The sequence below is a fragment of the Panthera leo genome, chromosome C2, assembly GCF_018350215.1.
Source record: "Panthera leo isolate Ple1 chromosome C2, P.leo_Ple1_pat1.1, whole genome shotgun sequence".
NCBI classification, from domain to species: Eukaryota; Metazoa; Chordata; class Mammalia; order Carnivora; family Felidae; genus Panthera; species Panthera leo.
The window spans coordinates 102,337,343-102,354,069 of record NC_056687.1 but is presented as its reverse complement, the minus strand read 5'-3'; the positions used below and the strand labels follow the sequence as shown (position 1 = coordinate 102,354,069).

The 16,727-nt window shown below is 35.0% G+C and overlaps 1 non-coding gene across 1 annotated transcript; it reads right to left on the bottom strand.

Annotated features, from left to right (window-relative positions):
• Positions 1 to 2,877: 2,877 nt before the first annotated feature.
• LOC122198965 lies at positions 2,878 to 2,984 on the bottom strand. The gene has a single exon (XR_006193251.1). It is a non-coding gene; the product is annotated as a U6 spliceosomal RNA (small nuclear RNA).
• Between the last annotated feature and the right edge of the window lie 13,743 nt (positions 2,985 to 16,727).

Here is a 16,727-nt window from a genome sequence, read left to right as displayed (position 1 = left end):
AAGTGTAATTGACAAATACCAGGAAGCATCTCACTTTATCACAGAAAACTTTAAAACTTCAACATGAACCTGGCAAATGTGGGGAGCATTGCCTTCAATCAGGATCACTCCAGCTATTTCTCTCAAACTCAGTGGGAAGGTAAGAACAAATTTCAGGAGACCAAAATAATACTAAAAGCCTCTTAGAATAGCATGCAGCAAGCAATACTGAGTCCCCACAGTCTCAATATGAGATAAATTTATATCATATGTCAAAACCCTAGAACTAATTTTGCAGCACACTAAATCGAATGCAACTTCTGGTTGCTGTCGGAAATTCCCTTTGTACAACTCTGTTGTGCAGTAACTTTAACTTTCTTTCCTTCTTATTAGGAAATTTTTGCAATCAGTAGGAAAAATAGATTGGCTGGTAATGCTTTTTAATTAGACTCATAGATAATGTTACTATTTTTATGTCATTTGTTTATAATCAGACAAATTAATGCATGACTTTTCTTAGCAAATTTTAATTTCTAGCCATGGGTGCTGATGAAATTATAACTTGCTTTGGTATCAGGCCTGTACAGCTATGCCTTGATAATGGCAATTGTGCTGAAAAAATAATAAAATAATTCATAAAAGATAAATGAGCTGAACATTTTAATTAAGCAACATATCGAGAAATGTAATAATATTGCTACTCCAGTTTCACTGTATAGGGTTTAATTTTTAAAATACACACTTTGGAATCTAAAATTGCCTTGTTGTCGTCATACTAACTAGCTAGTCTATCAGTTCTTTTTATTTTATGGTTTTTACACTCTTAGGTACTTGAGTAGATTCCTGCAGACTCAATACCCTATAAGTATGAACACTCTGCAATATATACATTTCAGTTGCAAAAATGCAAGTTAAATATTAAGAATTTTGTATTTTTCTTTCTACCTTTTTTTAGAAATTATATCTTCAGTGTCAGTAGAATTTTTTCTGTTTCTCTAGATGTTTCAAAGAATAGCTCCATATGCATTCATGGGGAGACAAAATGAATTTGGCTTAACATGAATCTTCCTCAGCAGGGTGGCATATAATGTTATGAAATAACTCTTGTGAAGTGTCCTCTCTTCACAATTTATTTTTTTTTTAATTTTAGGAAAAATACACTGTTCTCCCTACTCTTGCAGAAATTTATTGAATATAATTTCATGAAGCAAAATACACATAAAATAATATATATATACACACAAAATACATATAAAAGCATACATTTCTAGTAGTGTATTAAAAGTCTTATTTGATGAAATGGAATTGTTTTTACAGTATTTTTCTTTGTTGTAAGATAAATTATAATTTTGAAATTAACAGTATATCTTATTCATATAACCATGAATACACTCTTGTCCTGATATTTAAAAATAATTTGTGGATTTTACTCAGTAAGGTAATTGGTGACAGAAATTACTATTTAATGTCATTTAAGCATCACTATGCATAGATTGTGTTTTCCTTTCCAGTAGAATAACAAGAACCAGACTATAAATGGAATCCATGTAATACATAATATTGCTTGATTAAAAATACTTCTCACTTTTATCCTTTACCTTAATTAGGGCAGAAAATTTATTGTCTGCATACATATTTAGTAAAGATTTCTTATGACTAGATACATCAAATTCTGCACTGAAAATATAAGTAATTGTCCCCCTGGCATTTGGAGTAGTAAGAAATCTAGCCTAGAAATGGCAGTGCCTGAAGCCTTTATTCCAGCTCTCCCCTCAAAGAAGAACACAAGTTAAGAACATTTAATATTAGAGTCAGTTTAGGATACTAGGTTTATTTGATCTTATTTTAGAGAAAGCAGTTACCTGAGAGATGGTGGGTAGGAAATGGCCCTACAGATGTAGGAACAGAAAAGGGGATATTGAGAAGGCATTTAGTAGAAGGGATCTATTTATTAAAAGCTAGAATATAAAGAGGGGAAATGAGGGGAAAAGGAGCAGGGAAATGAGACTTTGGGACACTTGTAATTAGGAAAAAAACATTGTTTGCACTCTTGCAAGAAGCTGATCTTCCCCTGAGGCTTGAATATAATTACAAGCCAAACAAGACACTTAGGATCTGCAGATTGATATTGTACATAGATCTCTATTTAGCTACTCTCTTGTTCTTTACCCATGAAATCTAAATATGAGTGTTTTAAAACACATCTTAACCTATTTTTTGACGTGGTAAATATAAAATTATTTTTAAATGTTTTATTTAAATTCTAGTTAGTTAACATATAGTGTAATATTAGTTTCAGGATTAGAATTTAGTGATTCATCACTTACATATAATGCCCAGTGATCATCCATACAAGTGCCCCCGTTAATACCTATCACCCATTCAGCCAATCCCTCCACTCACCTCATGTCCAGCAATCTTCAGTGTGTTCTTTATAATTAAGAATGTCTTATGGTTTGTCCCCTTCTCTTTTTTGCCCTTTCCCCTATGTTCACCTGTTGTGTTTCTTACTTTCACAGATGAGCAAAATCACATGATATTTGTCTTTCTCTGACTGACTTTTCTCACTTAGCATAATATACTCTGGCTCCATCCATGTTGTTGCAAATGGCAAGATTTCATTCTTTTTGATGGTTGAGTAATATTCCATTATTTATATATACCATGTCTTCTTTATTCATTCATCAGTGGATAGACATTTGGGCTCTTTCCATAGTTTGGCTATTGTTGATAATGCTGCTATAAATATCTGGGTGCATGTTCCCCTTCTAATCAGTATTTTTGTATCCTTTGAGTAAATACCCTAGTGGTACAATTGCTGGGTCATAGGGTAGATCTATTTGTAACGTTTTTTTGGGGGGAGGAGGGGTGGGAATTACCAGGTATTATTATCTTCCTAATCATATAGAATGCTTCATGAATTTGAGTGTCATCCTTGTGCAGTGGCCAGGCTAATCTTCTCTATATCATTCCAATTTTAGTATATGTGCTACCAAAGAAAGCGCTATTTTTAACTTTTTAAGGAATTTCCATACTCTTTTCCAGAGTGGCTGCACCAGTTGGCATTCCCACGGACAGTGTGAGAGTTGCCCCTTTCTCTGCATCCTTGCCAACATCTGTTGTCTCCTGTGTTGTTAATTTCAGCCATTCTGACAGGTGTGAGGTCGTATCTTATTGTGGTTTTGACTTGTATTTCCCTGATAATGAGTGATGTTGGCACCTTTTCATGTGTTTGTTGGTCATCTATAAGTCTTCATTGGACAATTTCTATTAATGTCTTCTGCCCATTTCTTTTTTTTTAAGTTTGTTTATTTATTATTTTGAGAGGGGGGAGTAGGGGCAGAGACATAGAGGGAGATAAAGAAGCTCAAGCAAGCTCTGTGCTGTCAGCACAGACCCTGATGCAGGGCTCTATCTCATGAGCCATGAGATCATCACCTGAGCAGAAGTCGAGTTGAACACTCAAACGACTGAGCCACCCAGGCATGTCTCTGCCCATTTATTAACTGTATTATTTATTTTTTGGGTGTTGAGTTTGGTAAGTTCTTTGTAGATTTTGGATACTAACTCTAATCAGATATGTCATATTCAAATATCTTCTGTTGCATTTCTATGCAGAAGTAGTAAAGCAGCAGAAAGAGAAATAAAGCAATTGATCCTATTTACTATTGCACCAAAAACCATAAGATACGTAGGAATAAACCTAACCAAAGAGATAAAAGATCTGTACCCTGAAAAGTACAGAACACTTAAGAGAGAAATCGAAGATGACACAAAGAAATGGAAAAATATTTCATGCTCATGGATTGGAAGAACAAATACTGTTAAAATGTCTATATTACCTGGGGCACCTGGGTGGCTCAGTCGGTTAAGCATGGACTCTTGATCAGCTCAAGTCATCATCTCACAGTTCATGGGACTGAGACCTACATCAGGCTCTGTGCTAAAAGCAAGAAGCCTGCTTGGCATACTTTCCCTCTTCCTCTTCCTCTTCCTCTTCCTCTCCCTCCCCCCCCCCCTTCCTTCCCTCTCCCTCTCCTTCTTCCTCTCTCTCTCTGCCCCTCCCACAATCATGCTCTCTCCCTCTCAGAATAAACAAACATTTAAAGAAAATAAATGGCTACACTACCCAAAGCAATCTATACATTTAATGCAATCCCTATCAAAATATCACCAAAATTCTCCACAGATCTAGAATAAACAGTGCTAAAATTTGTATAGAGACACAAAAGACCCTGAATAGCCAAAGAAATCTTGAAAAAAAAAGTTGAAGGCATTACTATTCCGGACTTCAGGTTATATTACAAAGCTGTAGTCACCAAGACAGTATGGTACTGGCACAAAAAAACAGGCACATTGATAAATGGAACAAAATACAAAACCCAGAAATGTACCCACAACTATGTGGTCAAAATTATTTCTTTTAATAAATTTTACATTGATTTTTACCAAAGTATAATTGATACAGAGTATATTATTTTTAGATGTACCACATGATACATTTGTATATATTGTGCAAGCATCACCACAATAAGTCTAGTTACCATTCATAAGCATACAGATTACAAAATTATTTTCTTGTGATGAGAACTTTTTAATGTTTACTTAGCAACTTTAAAATTTGCAACACAATATAATGGAAGATAGTCTTCATGCTGTATGTTTCATCCCCGTCACTTATTTATTTTATACTGGAAGCATGTACCTCTTGATCCCCTTTACCCACTTTGCCCAACCCCATCCCATTTCCCTGTAACAACACCAGTATATTCTCTGTATCTATGAGTTAGGTTTAGTTTTGTCTGGTTTGTTTATATGTTTTGTTCTTTAGATTCCACATGTAAATGAAATCATATAATATTTGTTTTTCTCTGACTTATTTTACTTAGCATAATGCCCTCAAGGTTCATCCATGTTGTTGCAAATGGCAATATTCCTTTCTTTTTTATGGCTAATATTCCATTGTGTATATACACCATATCTTCTTTATCCAGTCATCTGTCACTAGACTCTTAGGTTGTTTCAATATCTTGGATATTAAAAATAATGCTACAATGAATAAAGGGGTATAAATGTTTTCAAATTAGTGTTTTTGTTTTCTTCAGGTAGATGCAGGTGGATATGCTGGATCACATGGTAGTTCTAATTTTAATTATTTTGAGGACATCATACTGTTTTCCACAGTGACTGTACCAATTTACATTCCCACCAACACTGCATGAGGGTACTGTTTTCTCCACATCCTACCCAACACTTGTAATTTCTTGTCCTTTTGATAATAGCCATTCTGAAAGTCATGAAGTGATATATTATTGTGGTTTGGGTTTGCATTTTCCTAGTGATTAATGATGTTGGGCATCTTTTCATGTGCTTTTTGGCCATCTATATGTCTTCTTTGGGAAATGTCTGTTAGATCCTCTGCCCATTTTTTAATCAGACTTCTTGTTTTTTCCTAATGAGTTGTGGGAGTTCTTTCTGTATTTTGAATATTAACCTCTTATAGGATATATTATTTACAAATATTTTTACCCATTTAGTAGGTTGCCTTTTTACTTTGTTGAAGTTTCCTTCACTGTGCAGAAGCTTTTTGGTTGGATGTTGACCCACTTATTTATTTTTGCTTTTGTTACCATTGCCTTTAGAGTCAGATAGTTAGATAGATAGATGATAGATAGATAGATAGATAGATAGATAGATAGATAGATAGATAACCAAGAACAATGTCCAGGAGCTTAGTGCTTATGTTTTTGTTTTGTTTATTGTTTGTTTTAGACTTTTTTTTAGGTTCTAGTCTTAACATTCAACTTTTTAGTCTGTTTTGAGGGGTTTGTGTGTGTGTGTGGTGTAAGATAGTGGTCTAATTTAGTGGTCTAATTTAATTCTTTTCCATATGGATGTCCAGTTTTTCCAGTGCCACTTACTAAAAAAAACTATGAGGACACCTGGGTGGCTCAGTTGGTTAAGTGTCCAGCTCTTGGTTGCAGATTGGGTCATGATCTCACAGTTCATGCGTTTGAGCCCCACATTGGGCTCCAGGCTGACAGTGGGGAGCCTGCTTGGTGTTCACTATCTCTGCCCCTTCCATGCTCACATTCTCTCTCCCTCTCTCTCTCTCTCTCTCTCTCAAAATAAATAAATAAACTTAAAAAAATTTAAAAAATATAATGTAAAAAAAAAGAAAAGAAAAATAAAACAAAACTGTCCTTTCTTCATTCTATATCTTGTCTACTTTGTTGTAAATTTATTGACCATATATGTGTGGGTATATTTCCAATTTCTCTATTTTATATTCTGTTTTTATCAGTACCATACTGTTTTAATTACGATAGCTTTGTACTATAGTTTGAAATCAGAGGTCATGATGCTTCTAGCACTGGGATTTTGTTTTTTTGGGTTTTTTGTTTGTTTGGGGTTTTTTTTGTTGTTTTTTTGTTTTGTTTTTTCTTTTTCTGTGTGTGTGTGTGTGTGTGTGTGTGTGTGTGCGCGCGTGCGCACGTGTGTGTGTTTTAAGAGTTGTTTGTCTATTCAGCCTCTCTTTGGTTCCATATAAATTTTAGGATTATTTGTTCTATTCCTGTGAAGAATGCCATTAAAATTTTGATAGAGATTGCATTGTGTTATAGATTGCTTTGGGTAATATGGGCATTTTTGCAATATTAATTCTTCAATCTATGGGCATGGAATACATTTCCACTTTTTTGTCTTTACTTTCTTTTCTTTTTTTTTTTAATTTTATTTTAGATGGAGAGCACCAGTGGGGGGAGGGGCAGAGAGAGAGAGAGAGAGAGAGAGAGAGAGGGAGAATCTCAAGAAGGATCCATGCTCAGTGTGGAGCCTGATGCAGGGTTTGATCCCATGATTCTGGGATCATGACCTAAACCAAAATCAGGAGTCAGACTCTCAGCTGACTAAGCCACCCAGGTGCTCCTGTCTTCACTTTCTTTTATCAGTGTCTTAATACTTTCAGTGTACAGGTTTTTCATTTCTGTGGTTAAATTGATTCCTACATATTCATTATTTTTGATGCAATTATAAATGGCATTTAAAAAATTCTCTTTCTGATAGTTCATTGTTAGTATATAAATACTCAACAGACTTTTTTGTATACTGATTTTGTAACCTACAAATTCACTGAATGCATTTATTAGTACTGACAGCTTTTTGGTGGAGTTTTTACGGTTTTCTACATATAAAATCATGTAATTCACAAACAGTAATAGATTTACATCTTCCTTTCCAATTTTGATGCCCTTCATATCTTTCTTTTTTTTTCCCCTAATTTCTCTGGCTTGAACTTCAAATACTGTGTTGAATAAAACTAATAAAAGTAGTGAACCTTGTATTGTTATTGATTTGAAGGGAAAGTTTTCAGCTTATCAGCATTGAGAGTGATGTTTTCTATGGGTTTGCCATGGTCTTTGTTATTTTAGTTACATTTAGTCTATACCTACTTTGTTCAAAATTTTAGGATAAATGGATTTTGAATTTTGAAAAATGATTTTCTGCATGTATTGAGATGGATATATGATTGTAGTCCTACATTTTTTAATATGGTGTGTAATATTGATTTGTATGTTGAACCCTTCCTACATACCTGGAGTAAATCCTACTTGATCATTGTGGATGAATCCTTTCAATGTATTGTTGAATTTGGTTTGGTAATATATTGTTGACAATTTTTGCATCTGTGCTTGTTAGGAATATTGACCTTTAATTTGGTTTTTTTTTGGTAGTGATCTTGTCTGATTTTGGTATCAGAGTAATGCTGGCCTTGTAAAATGAGTTTGGGAGTATTCCCTCCACTGAAGATTTTAGTAACAATTTAAGGTTAGGTATTGAATCTCTTTGAATGTTTGTAAAATACACCAGTGAAGCTGTTTAGTTCCAAATTTTTTCTTTGTTGGGAGTTTTTTGATTACTGGTTCAACCTCCTTACTTGCAATCAGTTTACTCAAATTTTCTGCTGCTTCGTGATTCAATTTTAGAATATCGTATGTTCTAGGAATTTACCCATTTCTTCTAGATCTTCCAATTTGTTGGCATAAAATAGTTCATAGTATTCTCTTTATGGTCCATTGTATTTCTTTGATGTCAGTTGTAATTTCTCCTTGATTTCTGATTTTATTTATTTGAGCCTTCCCTCATTTTTCATAGTGTGTTAACTAAAGGTTTGCCAATTTTGCTTATCCTTTCAAAGAACTGGCTCTTGTTTCATTGATATTTTTTTTTCTTGGTCTCTTTCATTTATTTATGATCTGATCTTTATTATTTCCTTCCTTCTATCTTTAGGGCATTATTTGATCTTCTAGCAAGCTGTGTCTTTTCATTGGGGAATTTAGTCCATTTATATTTAAAGAAGTCATTAATGAGTTTATACTCATTACCATGTTCTTAATGAGTTTTCTGGGTATTTTGTAGCTTCTCCATGCTCCTTTCTTTTTCTCTTCCTTCTCTTGTGGTCTGATGACTTTCTGTAGTTTTATGTTTAGGTTCTTTCCAATTATCTCTTATGAATCTATTATAGGTTTTTGCTTTGTAGTTAGCATCTGGCTCACATATAACAGCCTATATATATATATATATATATATATATATATATATATATATATGTAGTCCTTTAATTTTATAGCAAGTTAATTTTGAGCACATTCTAAAACTCTATTTATACTCCCCTTCCCTATTTTATATTTTTGAAATTACATTTTACGTCTTTTTATTTTCTATATTCCTTAACTAATTATTGTAGGTATAGTTGATTTTACTACCTTTTTCTTTTAACCTTAATACTAGTTTTGTCAGTGATTAATCCACTTCCTTTACTACATATTTATGATGATCAGTGAGATTTTTACTTTCATTACATTTTCTTATTAATAATTAATGTTATGTCCCAGTTAAATAAATCCCTTTAACATTTTCTGTAATGCTATTTTAGTGGTAATGAACTCTGTTAGCTTTTGCATGTCTGAAAAACTCTTTAATGGATTTTTAGTTATGAATGATAATCTTGCCATGTGTAGTATCCATGGTTAGAAGTGTTTTGCTTTAGTACTTTGAACGTATCCTTCTATTCCCTCTAGCCTACAAAATTTGCTGATAATTATGCTTATAGTCTTAGGTAGGATTCCTTTTAAATAACAAGTTGATTTTCTCTTGCTGCATTTGAGATTCTCTCTTTAACATTAACATACTTATTATCGTGTGTTTTGGTGAAGGTCTCTTTGGGTTCATCTCATTTGGAAATCTCCTGCATAGCCTGTTTCCTTCCCCAGGTTAGGAAAGTTTTCAACCATTACATCGTCAAATAAGTTTTCTGCCCCTTTCTATCCCTACTCTTCCTGGAATCCCTATAATGTAAATGTTATTCCACTTGACATTATCCCATTGGTCCCTTAAACTATCTTCATTTTTGAACTTCTTTTTCTTTTTCCTGCTCTGTTTGAGTGAGTTCTAATGCCATCTTCCAGATCATTGATTCTAGTGCTTAGTTGACTGTTGAACTCTTTTAGTGTATTTCTCAGTTCAATTATTGTACTCTCCAGCTCTGTGACCTCTTTTTATACTTATATTTTCTCTTTATTGAACTTGTCTCTTTATTCATTCTTCTGAGTACAGTAGGAATGTACTTTATGACTTCTTTAGAAGATGTACATAAAGATGTACATAAAGAACATCTTTATGACTGTTACTACGAACTCTTTAACAAGTAAAGAGTTATATATGTTTATTTCATTGGGCCTTTTTCTGGAGTTTTATTCTTCCAATTAGACATATTTTTCAGTCTCTTCATTTTGCTTGGCTTCTTTTTTTTAAAAGGTTTATTCATTTCTGAGAGAGAGAGAGAGCACACACAAATGGAGGAGAGAGAGGGAGACACAGAATCCAAAGCAGGCTCCAGGCTCTGAGCTGTCAGCACAGAGCCTGAAGTTGGCTTGAACTCTTGAACCATGATACCATTACCTGAGCTGAGGTTGGAAGCTTAACCTACTGAGCCACCAAGGCGCCCCTTTTTTGCTTGGCTTCTTATGTTTGTTTCTATTTATTCAATGAAACAACTCTCTCCTGGTTTTGAATGGGTGGCCATGTGTAGGCTATGAACCTTATCATTTACTCTTGCCTTAGTTCTTGGATGTTTCTTGAAGTGTGTCTCTCATTCTTTTAGACCCATTGGGCTCAGAAACATAATACACCCTGGCCTCCAGAACCTGGCACTCAAGTGACATCCCCTATGTAGGCTGTGTATGCCTGCTGAATGTGGAGGGCCATGAAGAGGGTGGAACACCTACCTGCTGCCCCTTTTTGGGCCAGAAGAGGGATGTAGTGAGGTGAGGCACTTGTCTGCGATCTTTAGGGCCACTGCAGCAGTAGCACAGGTGATAAGGCATTCAATGTCTCTGGTGGAGCTCTGGCCTTGGCTGAGGAGGACCTTCTAGCAAGTCAGAATGAGAGTACAAAAATGGCAATTGCCAGTGCTGGCACTGACAAGGTAGAGAGTGTAAAAATGGTACCTGCCAGCATCTTTGTCCCTTGAGAGTCCCAAGGTGCTTTTGCCCCTCTGGCAAATTATGATTAGCAAATGAATCGTGCATATGGTCTAGCCTCTTTTCCATCCACTGCTTTTGGTCTGGGTCCCAGTGCAACTATCTGCATATGTGCTCTTAAAGAGATACTAAATGTTATAATACTAAATAATACTTCATTCCCTATGAACCTATGGTTCTTCTGGATGTAAGTTTGTTGGGTTTTAAAGTTAAACATTTGGGGGGCTCAACTCTCTGGTTGAGTCTCAAACATCATTATGCCTAATGTGTGGTACAATACCCTTGCTCCTCAGAGAGGAGTTTGATATTTGTGAGAACTTTGTGTTGATGTGTTGCTGTGCTGGGCATGAGGGTTTGGGTAAGACCACATCTCTGCCTTTGCTACATGTCTCATTGTGGCACTTTTTTCCTTTGTTGTAGAGGAGATCTTCAGCTAGTTACTAAGGATTTTCAGAGGGAATCGTGCCTTGTATAGCTGTAGCTGTGTTGTGTCTGTGGAAGGAGGTGAACTCAGGATCTTCCTGAGCAGCCATCTTGAACTGCCTCTACCAACAAAATTAGTTTTAATCATTTCTCTTCAATGGTATTATCAGAAAAAAAATACCAATTTTAATACCAAATGGAATTTTACTTAGAACCAAATGCCACTGTCAAGCAACACAATATTTGTGTTTATTTGGTTAAAAATCATAATCTTTGCCATTACTATTTTTTTTTAATCAGCGTTTAAGGAGATTGCAGAAAACACAAATGTTGAGTGTTAAAATGTGACTAAGATACTAAGAGGATTTGAATGTGAAAAGTGTCTGATAGTCACAAATCCATGAAATGTCTTTGGAGGAATGTGGATCTCTAACAGCTCTCTTTTTTAGTGGGAATAAAGATAGTTTATCCTTTGATGTTTGAGCTGTGAATGTTAATGGCATTTTGGTATGATAGATAAGTAAATGCTCCTGGTGATGACATTTTATAAATGATTTTGAACTTTAATAATTCAACTTGGGTTCACCCTTCTGATATACTAGTGTTAAGAACCAATATAGTATTTAAACAGCCCACCAGCTTGCACATGATTTAGAGAAGGCATAAAGACCTCCTAGGCATGTCCTCTAAGGAAAATAAGAGATGACTTTCATTCAGGTGTGTATGGGAAGAATCTGACTCAATAAATAAGAAAAGATCTAAATACCCTATCCAAAATTGTCTTTTGTATAATTCAAATAAAATATCTTAAGGCTATTATTCTCTTTTTATTAGAAGATTATATGTTTAAATAATCTTTTAAGCTTCTATTGATGTTCAAAAGTTGAAAACTGAAATCTCAAGCGGAGGAATAAAATTTTGAAAAGTAAAATTTGAATTAGCAACCATAAGTGGATATTTCCCTACCACTATTCTTCCTTATTGCATATCAACAGACCCAGTAGGGGCACCTGGGTGGCTCAGTCAGTTGAGCATCTGACTTCGGCTCAGGTCATGATCTTGCGGTCCTTGAGTTCGAGCCCCCCATCGGGGTCTGTGCTGACATCTCAGAGCCTGGAGTCTGTTTCAGATTCTGTGTCTCCCTCTCTCTCTGACCCTCCCCCATTCATGCTCCGTCTCTCTCTGTCTCAAAAAATAAATAAACATTAAAAATTTTTTTTTGAAAAGACCCAGTAATTAGGCCTTGTTTTAGATTGCTGAAGGCATAATGTGACAACAGATACATGTATTTGTGTATGCTGTATGGGCATATTTGTGTTTCCTATCAAAATTCTACTCTTGGGAGCACTTGCATAGCTCAGTTGGTTAAGCATCCGACTCTTGACTTCAGTTCAGGTCATGATCTCACGGTTCATGAGTTTGAGCCCAGTGTTAGGCTCTTGTGCTATCAGTGCTGATGGCACAGAGCCTGCTTATGATTCTCTCTCTGCCCCTGCCTTGCTCATGCTCACTCTGTCTCTCTCAAAATAAAAAAAAATATTTTTTTTGAATTCTACTTTTGCTAAAACTGAGTTTTTAAATCAAGAACACCTCTCCTCTTTAGGTTTACTGGTGGGACCTACAACACAATATAACTTTTTTTAAGTTTTGTGAGACTGAAACTAGAGCCAGTGTTTACTTTGATATTACTTACATGTTTCACATGACTGGAAATCTGGAGAAAACAAAATTTTGGGTTCAATATGATTGAAACTGTATACGTTATTTTTATATATATGAAGGAGAACAAGAATGACAGTTGAGAATAAATTAATTTAAGCAGCCATTCATAATCATCCATGGATAAAACATTAAGATTAATTGTGCTCGTGTGGAAAAAAAAGTTGTTTAACTGAAGATCTATTTTGAAAACTATCAAGTCAGTGATTATTAAATACTCGTTTAATATTTTATGGAGCTCTTGGTTGGCTCAGTCTGTTAAGCATCTGACTTGATTTGCGCTCAGATCATGATCTTGTGGTTAAGAGATCAAGCCCTGCATCAGGGTCTGTTCTGGACATGGAGCCTCCTTAAGTTTCTCTCCCTCTACTACTCAGTATCTTTCCTCTCTTTTTCTCTCAAAAAATATTTTAAATAATGCATCAGGTACATATTTAATACTATATAAAAACTTAGGAGAATTGATATGAAACTATGGCTAGCCAAATCTGTCATAATATACTCAATATTATCATTATGAAGTTTATATTGCTATCCAGTTAAATAGTTTTGATATATGAAAATTGTGACTATATTATCATTACAACTATGTAAAATATATTCTCATAGATAAAGAATAGATTTTGAAAGGGAGGCAATTAATGTTAGGAAACCATAGTGAATTAATTTTTATTTATTTTTTACAAGGTAGTCTATTAAAATGACAATAAATGGGTCAGATAGTAATTTTCGACAAGACCAGTAAATATCATAATCTTTTTATATTTAATTTGTCAAATTTGTAGAATACTTTTCTAATATTAATAAAAACCTCTTAAACATCAAACAATGTTAGTAATAAGTAAAATTGTGAACTCTGAAGTCGGCCTCTTACCATTCTTTAATTTTATCATATGGCCACCTCCATTATTTAGCCAATCATTCTTGGCAAACTCTATGGAATGATGGATCATGTAAATGTTGAAGTCCAGTGACCTGTACAATCCTATTTAACCATAATGTAGACATAAAGTTATTCTAAGGTTCATATTAAGGAATAAAGACATTTTTAAGGAAAGACTATTGAACTACAATGCTTAATGAGTCAAAGAAGCAGTGTCCCAGAGGATGAGTACTCTTGAGTGTGTAAACAGTTACAAATAATTTTAAAGATTAATTAACCCAGAGTCACCCTTTGGATTTGGTAATTATTCTCATGATTTGTGATTACACCCAAATTCACAAATGTTTAGGGAGTTGAAGGCCCAGATACATATTTAAGCTGGCAAACATTAGCTTTTTATAATTCCTTATTCATTACTTATTCCTCATTTATCTATATGTGCCTAATCCATTTAATATATAATGATATATCTTTTGTCAATAGAACTAAGTAAAAATTATATGGTTGTTAAAACATACCAGTTATATTTTTGAATGAAAGTAATTAAGCAGGGATAGCATCAAGAATGATATACCAGGAGTTCCAGGTGCTTGACCCCTCCACAGAAATAATTAAATAACTGATGAAAATCTTCTGGGAAAGCTCTTAAATACAAAAAACAAACAACAACTGCAAAATCTACAGCACCCATTGAAACACACCCACAAAAACAAATAGCCAAGAGGAGGAGGAATTTTACCTGCGTCACTCTGTGCCCCGCTGCTTCATAGCTCAACATCAACAGGGATCCAGTCAGCTGTAACATCCCTACAAGGAATGGAAAAGACAGAAAGACCCTGGAAACCTATACCTCTAGTGGAGAATCACCACTTCCGACACAAATTACCCCACTTCCAGTCTTTAACAGTGCATATCACAGCTGACAGAGCTACTCAGAGTCCATGCCAGTGTGCACCCACAGAGAAGGAACTACTGTTTTGTGCCCCACTCCCGATTCTGATACCACTGTGCACATGCTAAAATGCCAGATCCATGATTCCTCATGTGTGCCCATGCCCTGGACCCCGATGCCACCATTGCTCCATGCATGAATGCACCCCAGACCCTGGCTCTGAAGTTGTTCTACAGCCGCCCACATCATGAATCGCCAGTGTCATTGCTGCTCTGCATGTGCCAGCATCCCACACTCCAGGTCTGTGGCCATGCCACATATATATACATGCTGAATCCTGGCCCCATGGCTACTATACAACAGACCTAGTGTCACAAGCACCGCATATTAGCTATACCCCCGTCCCTGGTGTTACCACTGCTTTGTACTTTCCCATCTCCCAAACTCCAGCTTCGTGGTCCCTCTGTGCATGCTTAGACCTAGACAATGGTGTGACCATAACTTCATGTGCACCTGTGTCCCAGAACTGTCACCGTGTACAAACATGTGGCCAAGATACAGACACCACTACTTTTCTGCCCACAGCTGCATTCTTGACCAGCATCAACATCATGTGTAGGCCCACACCCTAGTACCCTGTGCAAAGATAGATCCCTTTGGCCATGTCTGTAACCAGCCCCACACTCAGCCACTGCCACTGAGAACCCCAGCAATGATTTCTATTGCCATGATTGCTCACAAATTTGGCTACTGAGGACACACACTGTCTTGGTTTATCCTAAGGTTAGAGGATGAGTACGTGGAGTTTATGCTACTAGGCTCCCTCAGAGCCAGCCAGAGCCACCACTTAAAACTTTCTATGTCTTGAGAAGGAAAGGAACATCTAATCAATGAGAGCTAAAGTGCCCAAATAGGATCAACTAAAGACTACAGCGATTTGCATATCAGTAAATTGCCAAAAGTCCAGGACAAAGAAGAGAGTTTTGAAAACAGAGAAAAATAACTCCACATATAAGGGAACACCTGTAAGACTGTCAGTAGATTACTCAGTAGAAACTCTAGAGGTCTGGAAAAAAGTGAGATGATATATTCAAGTGCTAAAAGAAAACACACACACACAAGAATAATTTTAATGTCAAAATTATTTTAACGTGAAGCAAGTCTTTCCTAGGCAAAAATCAAAACAAAAACACAACTAAATAATCACCAACAGACCCAATGCACACAAAATACTTAAGGGAATTATTCAATATAAAATGAAAACACACTAAACAGCAATGTGAAAGCTCATGAAAATATAAGCCTCATTGCTAAATGTAAATACTAGACAAATACAGATTAATACTGTAATGGCATATAAATTAACTTTAAAACTAATATAAAAGTTAAAAGATAAAAAATTTGTTAATGAGTACACAATATAAAGATATTCTCTAGCTGTAAGAACAAAAAGCATGTGGGAAGAGTAAAAGTACACAGTTTTTTATGCAATTGAAGTCATTAATTTAAAAGAGACAGTTATAACTACAAGACGTTTTATCTAAGCCTTGAGCTAAGCATAAAGAAAAAACATAATAGATACACAAAAGATAAAGAGGAAAGCATCAAAGGAAACTACTATGAAAAATAAGTAACAAGAGAACTTTGCAGAGCCCAATAATAAACCCATGCATATATAGTCAACTAATATTTAACAAGAAAGCCAAGAAAACTCAATGGAGAAAAAACAGTGTCTTCAGTGAATTGTGCTGGAAACATTGGATGTTTTTATGTAAAAGAAAGAAACTAGACCCATATCTTACACTGATCACAGAAGTTAACTAAAAATGGCTTAAAGACTGAAATGTAGGACTGGAAAGTATAAAACTCCTAAAAGAAAACATAGGGATAAATCTCCTTCACATGGGTCTTAGCAATGATTTTTTTTTTGACATGACATATAAAGCACAAGTAACAACAATAAAAAAGTGAGACTACATGAAATGAAAAAACTTCTCAGCAAAAGAAATAATAAAAAAATGAATAGGCAACCTCTGGAATGGGAGAAAACATTTGTAAACTATATATCTATTAAGGGGTTAATATACAAAATATAAAAAATAACTCCTATACCTCAATAGGAAAATAATTCAATTTAAAAATGGACAAAGGATATGATTGCTTTCAAAAATATATTTGAATGGCTGACTGGTACATTAAAAGGTGTTCAACATCACTGATCATCAGAGAAAAAGCAAATAAAAAACACAATGAGAGATCACCTTATACCTGGTAGAATGGGTGTCTTCAA